We start from the raw sequence: 10529 nt of genomic DNA on the forward strand, positions 1-10529 counted from the left end.
TGCATTGTCATGATGATTGAACTCATGTATGCATGGCCTGAACGTTTCATGTCTCTGTTGCAGATATTGACGATGTGAGGGCCTAAAAAATCAACCCATGCCATGGACTTGCGTCAGAAGCAGTTATGCGCTATTGAATTCCTGACAAAAGTGCATTGAGAAGGGTGGCGACTATGTAGAAAAATGAATTCTGAAAAATTGTAGAAAACAAATTCTTGTCACTCGTTCTAACAGCACCACTCTTTTTACTTAAAAATAGGAGGTTTTACATTTAGACAAAGACAACTTCTTCTCGCAGTAAAAAAAGATACAACTCTATTTTCATATGACTCCATTTGTAATGGGTTTTATTTTTAAGCATGAAGATATCGAATATCTTTCTTGTGTGTGATTCATAATCATTAAAGCATAATTGAACACATTTAGAAAATTGATCTTTTCTAAATGTACAGACGTATTTATGCACACAATTTTAGTCAAACCTATCAGTTTCTCAACAGGATAGGACGATAAAATTGTCGCCTTAGAAAAGATGAAAACCGGTTTTCTTTTTTGTTGTTGCAAACCATCTACTAGTTGGCCAGTTGTGATCGATAGGAGCCTTCTATCATGTCTGAAAGTGACACAATGTTCAACGAGCGAGATCGGAGATGCGCCGCTGTACAACTCATGCTCTTTACGGATTTAAGTTATAACAACAGGGCCTTTTCCAACATCCTCAAAATACATCGCAGGATTGCCACAAATAACAGGGACGTACCCAGTGTGAAGAAAACAAAGTTTCCGGCCAGGGTTATGGTCGTTGATGTGGTTACAAATGAGGGCACATCATGCCACCTAACATCTACAAAGTCGGCTTGAAAGTCAACACCAAAGTGTACTTAGACATGCTGAAAAGTGTGGAGACCCCCTGGTGCAATCAGATGGCCCTGACAGACCCTGAGTGTGGCAGCATGGCTCAACACAAGTCCAAAGAGGCCCAAGCTTAGCTTAAAAAAAAGTACTACGACTTTGTACCCTTGTCTCACTAACTCACTTTCTTCCCCCCACCTGAACCCACTGGAAAAATGCATTTGGTGAAACGTTGGGAACATCACCAACATGACCTCCCTCAACACCAAAGCTAGCCTGATCGCCGCCATCCGCCGAGTATTCACCGAGCTCTCTCCGACGCTTGTGGAAAAAGTATGCTCCAGGTTCCGGACACTTACAGAGGGGGTGATTGAGGCTGAAGGTGGCAACATTGAATAGATGTCAGTTTGTTATATAAAAGCCAAGTACGTCCAAGGATAAAATACTGCTGCCATATCTGGGCAGGAGCTGCTAAAAACAGCCTATCCTGCCCTAACAGAGTACAAAATAGACTTCGTGGCTTAGTGGGGGGTGCCCTTTTCTCTACCCTGCAACCTCTCTCCCACAGAAGATACGTTGCGAGCTTATCCTTGTTTTATCGTTATTTCCATGGCAGGTGCTCGTCTGAACGCCAATCTCTGGTCCCCCCTCGTCAATCTTTCACGAAAAAACAACCTTCTAGCTAAATCCACTGAGAAATATTTCCCCCACTCTTTATCTGTGCCTAAATCAAAACGTAGATTCCATGAACAAAGTTTCTTTCTTAAAACTGCACGCCTGTGGAACTCTGTTCCGTCTGCCTGCTTCTCACCTGACTACAACTTGGATGTCTTTAAGTCCAACGTTAACAAATTCCTAATGAACCGCCCTCTTAAGTAAACATTTCATATATCTCCACACTAACGTACTGTACTTGCAATAAACCTTATCCCTGAGTGGCTTCCGGGTCTTGGTAAGTGGTGATCACCGTGTAAAAAAAAAAGCTCTGATACATAATCATGTTACCTGAATTGATTTTTTTCAATAAAAGTTTTAAAATAAAGCTATGGAGGTGTTTTCTTTAGGGCGAACACTTTATAGTTCCACCCTGTATAATATTACTCTGTAAATACGTTGCCAATTCGTTCAGCAAGTCACAAGTTCAACTTTGGATTTTTTTCATATTGTATATATATATATATAACTACTTAATTTACTCACATAAAATTAATATACGAAAGTATAGATTTATGTGTAAACTAAGTATTTACTTCAAAAGTGCTCAATACGTAGGTAGAGCTAGTTACTAAGTTATAAAATGTATATGGCGATTACGCTACACTGAATATTCCGCGTTTCATCCACTCTAGGATTCTTCAGGCTTGGGCGCATAAGCCTGAAGAATCCTAGAGTGGATGAAACGCGGAATATTCAGTGTAGCTTAATAGCTTAATCGCCATATACATTTTATAACTTACTATATATATATATATATATATATATATATATATATATATATATATATATATATATATATGGAGAAATACATAAAATATCTAAAATCTTTTATTTCATGAGGTCTATAATAATATAGGTTTTTGTCCGCTTTTTAAACGATATTTTTGTTATTATAAGGCTAATTGACAATTATTTTTACCGAAAATATAGGATACTAGAATTTTAGTGCTCATTAATAACAAACGAAATTTATAGCTCGTTGAATTAGAATTAATGCTTTACGCCAAATGGATTGTTGAATATGGTCAAATTTGTGCTCAATTGTGCTTAATGCGAATTCATATTAATCTCTAACTGTGCATTGAATAGATACCATAATAAATTGTCCGCTGCACATCATACGGAATTATAACCAGATCGGTCCAGCATTTTTCGATAAAACTTCTAGAGTAAATGTGGTATAGTTTTGACTAATCCCTTTTAATCCGTAGCTATGCAGTGAACGGATACCATGATACTTGGAACGGCGCGCCCTATCAGACAGACAGAATAACAGAAAAATAATATCAATTTATAAAAGAGCAGGAGTATGGATATTTAAAACTCTCGGTTCAAGCTGAGACGGTGATATGTAAGGGGCGATCACTCGTCATGATGTACGATTTATTGCATGGTCACGTAGTCCTCACATACAGTCGGTCAGTTCTTAAGAGAATATTTCCAATAAAGAAACAGAGCGGCATTCTGGTTCAAAAATATATTTCATATCTCCAGAGAACTAAAAGAAGTAAATATACTTGTTCTTCATCTAAAGTATTTAAAAGTTCCAGCCCCAAAGAACTTGTGAAGGACCAAGTTGTGAACGATCAGTGCCTTCTGATTTTTGTTGTCCGCCTACGGAGACTAAATATCCCGGCAAAGGAGAGGTCATAAAGAAGAGAATCCCGTCGATTGTGACGTCATATCTTATATTATCATTCCCTTTGATTCGTTCGTCAGTAGAGTAAAAATAAACTCTTCACAAATGCATCAGATACCGCGATTCTTGAGGAGAGAACAACAAATAAGGTCGCCCGTTATACGGCATTTTTTTTTAAATATAAAATATGAAGATGACTTCAGAATTTTATGAAGAACATACTTTTGAACTTTCTATACTAAAAATAAAGAGGTCCTGGATATGACCTTAAACTATATCCGATGGTGAGGCCTCAGCTTGCGGGCTTTGGGGAGTGTGGAGCTACCCCTTAATTGCCATTGCTCCCAGGTCCACTCTGATCCGAAGTGGTAGTACCTGTTAGGATCCCAGCTATGGGTTAAATAGAAATCGACTTAAAAAAATTATATTCTATTAAAATTTTTTCTTCAAAATCACTGGATGCGGCATTAAATAAGCTGAAAAGAATTGATATGCCGTAAAACAAAAACAACCATGAAAAAATAGAAACACAGCGACATAGGTTTCTTCAAAGGAAACTTTCCATATGTGCAATGAAAGTATAATCTTTTTAACTAAGTTACACTATTAAAGATGTAAGGAATGATTTAGTAAATATTAAAAATAGGGGTTCAAAGTGTAGGCACATAAACGTATCAAGGATTCTTTAGTTTTTATCATATTATTAGTGGGGGGGGGTTGCCTGATCGTAAAATACGTTTAAATATATTGTAATTTGTCCAGATTTCGTACATATTATTATAGAGTCGTGATTTCAAAAGTAAAAAAAAAAGTATATATATATTTAAGTGCCATCAGCTAGAATCGAAACCGAAAGCAAAACTGTAGCATTTAAAGCTGGTGGCGTTACCACTGTACAAACGTGACACGCATATGAAATGATTAAAAATAAATTATGATAAATTTACAAAATATATAACGATTTTTTTTCAAGTTGGACCTCTTAAAAACTATTTGAACCAGCTAAATACCCATAAAAGAACGGCCCATAAAAAAATCCAATCACTTGAGGCCCTTACGCTGCTCTGCGATTTTTAGTTTCAGAAGAGATAGCATTTAAAATATGGGGACAGGCAGGTAGACAGACAGGCATAGTGAGTTTTATAAATTAAATTAGATGTGGAGCGAATCAATGAACATTTTTATAATTCATTCAAACTTTGTTGTTTTTTTTTCATAAGCAAATAAAATATTTATACATATGTTGCATGTGAATGGCGTCATAATCTGATACCTTTTGTTTGGATTTTTAAACTTGATAAAATCACTTTTATAGACGCCAGAAAAGCTTGAGACATCCACATTCACATTGTAATGTATACAAGCCTTCCCCCATCCCCAAAGTCTTTTTTCATACATACATACATACATACATACATACATACATACATACATGCGTAGGATATTTACCCGCTGGTCTTTTATTCTCTGCACCGTGGCTTCTTTCATCGTCGCCACGTTTTATTAGTGTCTGTGAACGTCTAATGTTGTCGAATATTTCGTCTTTTTAACTTGGCCGAAATAAAATGCCCGTTTTTGAATGACACAAGGAGATTTTGTTGAGTTCTTTAAGGTTTTATTTTGGAGAATTTACTTATGAATAGAGAGAGAAAGAAATAAACAACGCAACAGAGTCTTAACGTAATACTAGCAGGGTTGAATTGAATGATGATCAACGAATGTTTCATACTCCCATATTTTAATTGTCATGAAAATCGGTAAAATCGTCCATTTTTCAATCAAATCGAATCGATTGATTGCCTACTCTAGTTCGGGACTCATCGCGGTGAACCGGGAGTAAGCTACCATACCATGCCTCTTGCAGGGACATTGTAGTCTACATTGCACTGTAGAGTACCTACTGTGGATTTTATAATTTTTTTGTTTTTTATATAATGTCTTTCATTAAAGTTTAAAATGCAAAAGCCAAGTATCATAATTCAATTGTGCTCTAAATAGAAACGTTCATTACAAACGCGCCGCTGTCATATCAAAGAATCTACTGTTGATTTTATGTGCCTGGCCTTACTGCTTTTGCAGTGATAATGGCTTGAATTTAAGTATAAAATGAAAAACAGGTATAGTATCATGGTTCAATTGTGCTGTAAACAGAAACATTCATTTCGAATGCAGCTCTGCCATATCAAAGACCTACTGTTGATATTATATGTCGAGCCTTTCGGCTTGTGTGCTAATAATACATCTCAAATGCACTTGTGATGTGAGACTGGGTGTGGTGTTAACTTTGGTCCAAATCGGTTGTTTCTTCTTTCATCGAATTATTTCGATTATCGATTACAGGTACTTATCGAATACATTCCGGTACAAAAAACTATCTAAGAATACTGCCAGGGCCATAATTTCTTTTTTTTTTTAAATCGGCGCAGCTGTTTTCGACACTATAAGAAACGAACGCACACATACATACAAACACACACACAACGTTCCTTTATATAATAGTAAAGACAGAGATAGAGATGCTATTACGTTTAAGATTGTCCTATCTTTTCGTTCGATAATATAGCAAGAAGGATTTAAAACGTGAAAACAACTCTAATTTATTATCTTTTACATAAAGTTCGAATTTCATTAAAATCGGTATACATATTTGGCATTTTCTTTTCTGATTCTTTAGAGGTATCACTTAGAAATTCGGCATATTAAATAGCACGCCGATATATGAGATTGATTTCTATCTTTAAAGAAAGGTTGCACATATTAATATACATAGATTATATAACCTGTTTTTCCTATAGGGAACACACACTCTTTCGTTTATCTTCCTCCCATATTAGGAAGATATCAAAAAAGAGCCGAGAAAGTGGTATTCGAAAAGCAAGTGCCTTAGAGAATAAGCACTACTGCCTGCAAAAATTGTGTGTGCAGCTCCGTCAGCATTTCTTGACAAGTTCTCCCAAGAAGTTTTTTTTTTTTACTCACGTTCACCCCTAACAAGTTATATCATTACTTGAACATAAGGGGCTATTATTTGGGACCATGCCTTGGAGAGATTATCAAGAAATTGGTTTACATTACATTTAAACTTCTGCATATCAGTACAGTCTGGGAAGCAGGTAGAAGAAATGGAAATTCAAAAGTCAAGCTGTTTGAGGGAAGACACTATTAGAGTAGAAAGCTTTCTGGCATTTCGAACCTCAACAGTGAAGGGGTGGGATTTTGTTGTTAAGCTGGTTTGTCGGGGATATGAACGGCGAGGAGGCACAAGGAGTTCGTCGGAACACAGTACTTTCAAATATTTGTAAACTAGGCACAGAAATGCAATATTGCGGCGATAGGACAGGGGTTAGATCTTAGTTGACAAAGTGAGACCTATTAGATTGAAGACTTTTTTGGATGCTGTCCAAGAGGAAGAGACTAGTGGTAGATGCACTGAAGTTTTACTAAGCAAATCCTGCGAGGGTGGTCTTCCTAGAACTAACTATGCAGAACAGGAAACATACGCCATTAAACAGGGAAGGTACAGTCTGAACAATGGCCTATAATCTGTTGGACCGGCTCATCAGAGATTTAAAATTTAAGTACAACCCATTTTATTTCTAAATGTGATACCAATAATTTTCTGAGATATAATTACCCGATAACAAGTGATACGATGATTAGCCATGTTAAAATCTACTATTCAAAAGAGTCTCCCTAAATCATGTGAACCCAGTTTCAGCTTATTACATACTGAGACACATGTGTCGTGTGTAACAGAAGGCTAATACGTCAATGGATGCAATAATGGAGACTTTGTGCAACACACAAGGATTATCTCACTAATGCAAGAAAGTGGCGCTAGCTATTTTGTACTTGTTGCCTTGTTATTGTTCGTCTCTCCTATATCTTTCTATAAAGAATCCTTTCAAGAAGGGTATCAGATACTTACAGGTGGAACCACGTGAAGGTTTCCAAGCGAAAATGTTTATGTATAATGAGATTCACAATTCGAACATGGCACACAAAGGTTGTCAGGCCGTGTTGTTAACCACAGAGCCATTGTAATCTCCCAGCTATCCTGTATGTGAAGTCAATGAAAAAATGGCCGCGTAACATCTTTCTTGTGCTCGTGTACCGGCCGACATTACTTGATTTAGAACAAAATAAACATTTTACATTAAGTAAAAACACGAAAAATTTATCCAGTTAGGTAGAAGACAAACTTACATTGCCTTTGGTAGCATTTATTTGTTATATATTTAATTGTTGGCCACTTTTTAAAGTCTCCGTGTATTGTAAAACATACCCGAAACCTTTCATTCTTTTTTAGAAAACATTCGAAGTGAGCGATTATGGTAATAATCCCAAGGAAGAGGGTGTAATTTATAAATCAACACAAGTCAATATCTTATGACAAGCAGTAAAAAGGTTCCTCTGAAAAAACAATTAAGTATATAGTTATTATAAGAATTTTATCATGTTTTTTTTTTCTCAAGTATATTTCGAGAAAATCACGTGTTTGGAAATCAAGCCATGAATCGTTTTCTTTGTTTGCATTGAAATCATTACATTGACAGCAGCAGCTACACATTAGTTTCTTCAGACAATGACAAAAAAGTGGGAAACCCGGATATCTAGAAAGAAAGAATTTATATTTTATATTCAGAGGGAGTGTGCAGTGCATATATATACATATATATATATATATATATATATATATATATATATATATATATATATATATATATATATATATATACATATATATATATATATAATCTAATATATATATACATATATATATATATATATACAAATTATCATTAGCATAAACAAATTGGGCTTAGGTATTTGGACAATGTCAAAACATTGTTAATTCACTGCCCGCATAGCAGTGCGCGACGGTTAGAAGCTGGGCGGTTGGGATTCGATCCTGGCTTGAAGTAGTTGCTTGTCTAGCTGCAGTGATAAGCTGTGAAACAGTAAAAAAAAACAGTACCGTATGTGGAGGAATATATATATGCCTATATATATATGTATATATGCCTATATATATGAATCTTAATTCTCGTTAGGTTTTATCACGTTGATACACCGGTTCTCGTCAGATCACCGAAGTTAAGCAACGTTGAGCCTGGCTAATACCAGATGGGTGACCATTTGGGAATTCTAGGCGCTGTATGTGCTCTCCGCTTATCTCGGCATTGTTTCCAGTCGTCTTGTACCTCAACTTGCCATTGGTATGCAACAATGTCGACTCAGGAGAGGCGTGGTTAGAAGTTGCGCAACTCTTGCCACACAAATTTCACGCGCAGGCACCCTTACAGTGGGTATCCATAGTCTGTCAAGACTGAAGGAAGCCTTCATATGTATATCTATAATATAAACCTGAACGTTTGTGCGTGTGTATGTGTGTGTGTGTGTCTGGTAACGAATAGGCTCCTATATGGTTGACTATTTTTAAAAAGACTGACTACATATAATGATAGAAGATGTATCGAGGATGTGGAATGGGTTTGTTTGATCTGGCAGAACAGTGGTTCATAAAAATTATGGGGTCTGCATTCGCGCCTGGCCCCAAAAGTATGGAAATAAAAAATGAAAAAAAGAAAACGTTTACAAGTGTTTTTGATATAGATGTACGTAAGAATAATTTGATAAGTATGTTTCAACTTAAATAGGGATGGTAAAATAAAATTGTGGGGTCTGCGTTCGCGCCTGTACTCCATGGAAATATGGCACAAACTTTAACAAAGACTTTTCATGTCTATTTGCGTAAGTATACTTTGATAATTATGTTTCAGTTTGAAGAAATATGGTATAATAAAATTACGGGGTGTTCGTTCGCATCTGACCTCCATAGAATGTAAATATGTTTCAAAGTTTAACAAGGTTTTTTAAAAGGGCTGAGGGTCCACAATAACACCTTAACTTTAATCTTAATTCTCGTTAGGTTTTATTTATTTTTTTGAGTTGAATCATATTGTGTCGAATATATTCACCTAATAAATTCACGTTCTTATTAAAGTGAAAGCCAAAAAAGTCGGAACTTTAGACAATTCTCGACACAAATTTTGCATAACTCTGCGTTTTCCTTCTCCTCTTGCACGTGGAATTCTTTCGAAAACAGATAAATAGATAAATAATAAAAAATAAGAACGTTACTTGTTATCGTGTCAAAAGAATGAGACAATCCTGCTCACATGATTATGTCTCTTTGTAAAAATATTTATATAACCTTTTTATTTTTATTTATATATCTGTTTAAGCTTTTTTGCCAGTGTACTAGAAGGAATTCATTTGATTACAACCCTTTCTGCGTGTTCTTTACATTACAATAGTACAACCCTGAATCTGACGGCGCAATACTACACCGTTCAATACTGTAAAACTGAAACGAAGCTGTTCTGCTTGAAAAAAGCGCCATTTTCTTCTTATTCATATTTATATCGATTCTTTGCTTTAAAAACTAACGTAATTAAGTGTTTACTCTTTTAATATCCCATTTTGCTGTTTCAGATTATTTTACTAAAGTAAGTAAAGCTTGATTATTTTTCAAAACTGTTTTTGTTTTTTTATTTTTCGATATTTCGTCGATATTATTTAGTAAGAGTGTTTAGCAGTAAAGCCAACAAACGACTACCCGAAAAAAATATACAAGAAATAAATGTTCCCATAGTCAATAAAAGTTCAGTTCATGTTTTTTTTGTTGTTTTGAAATAGTTTTTAATGCTCTTTATTTGAAATAATTTCAGCGAACCGAAATTAATACGAAATTTGAGGCGATAACTACTTAAATGAATTTTTATATAAACTACACATGCCATAATCGAATATTCCTCAAGCACAAAATAACGGAAAAAATCAAAATATGTTTATAAATATTCCTTACGTTAACGGACCTCTCTTAAATTGTTAATACAGAATGCCGAGGTGCCCCCCTTCAAATTGAAAACGGGGTTCTCCATTTCAAAGTCGCTTCCATTTTGATTTTTTTTTCAACCAGTTCGTGAATTAAAAAAACATTTTTTTTTACAAACTACTTAAAAATACAAACCAATGAACCTTTCTACCATAAAAGTAACTTTTATTGACTATGGCACCATTTATTGCTTCTATATTTATATCATTATATATATAACATTTTCTCTTTGTAAGGAAACATCATTTTGTTAGTCACTCTTGGCTATGAATGAAAAGAAAGTTGATATAAAAAATATATTTTCGCAAAAAAGTATCGTTACTTTCATCATATTTTGCTAAGGGTAAAACTTTGAGTATCAAACCTATCTCTTTACAACTCTCTCCTTTTCATAACCTGTCATACTTTCATCAATTACAG

General features: G+C 35.1%; 1 pseudogene; it reads left to right on the forward strand.

The window, feature by feature from the left end:
- The first annotated feature begins 8255 nt into the window (after positions 1-8255).
- LOC145249083 (5S ribosomal RNA) lies at positions 8256-8372 on the forward strand (annotated as a pseudogene).
- The last annotated feature ends 2157 nt before the right edge of the window (positions 8373-10529 follow it).

This window comes from Euprymna scolopes, chromosome 27 (genome assembly GCF_053919585.1).
Source record: "Euprymna scolopes isolate OS-2025 chromosome 27, ASM5391958v1, whole genome shotgun sequence".
Classification (NCBI taxonomy): Eukaryota; Metazoa; Mollusca; class Cephalopoda; order Sepiida; family Sepiolidae; genus Euprymna; species Euprymna scolopes.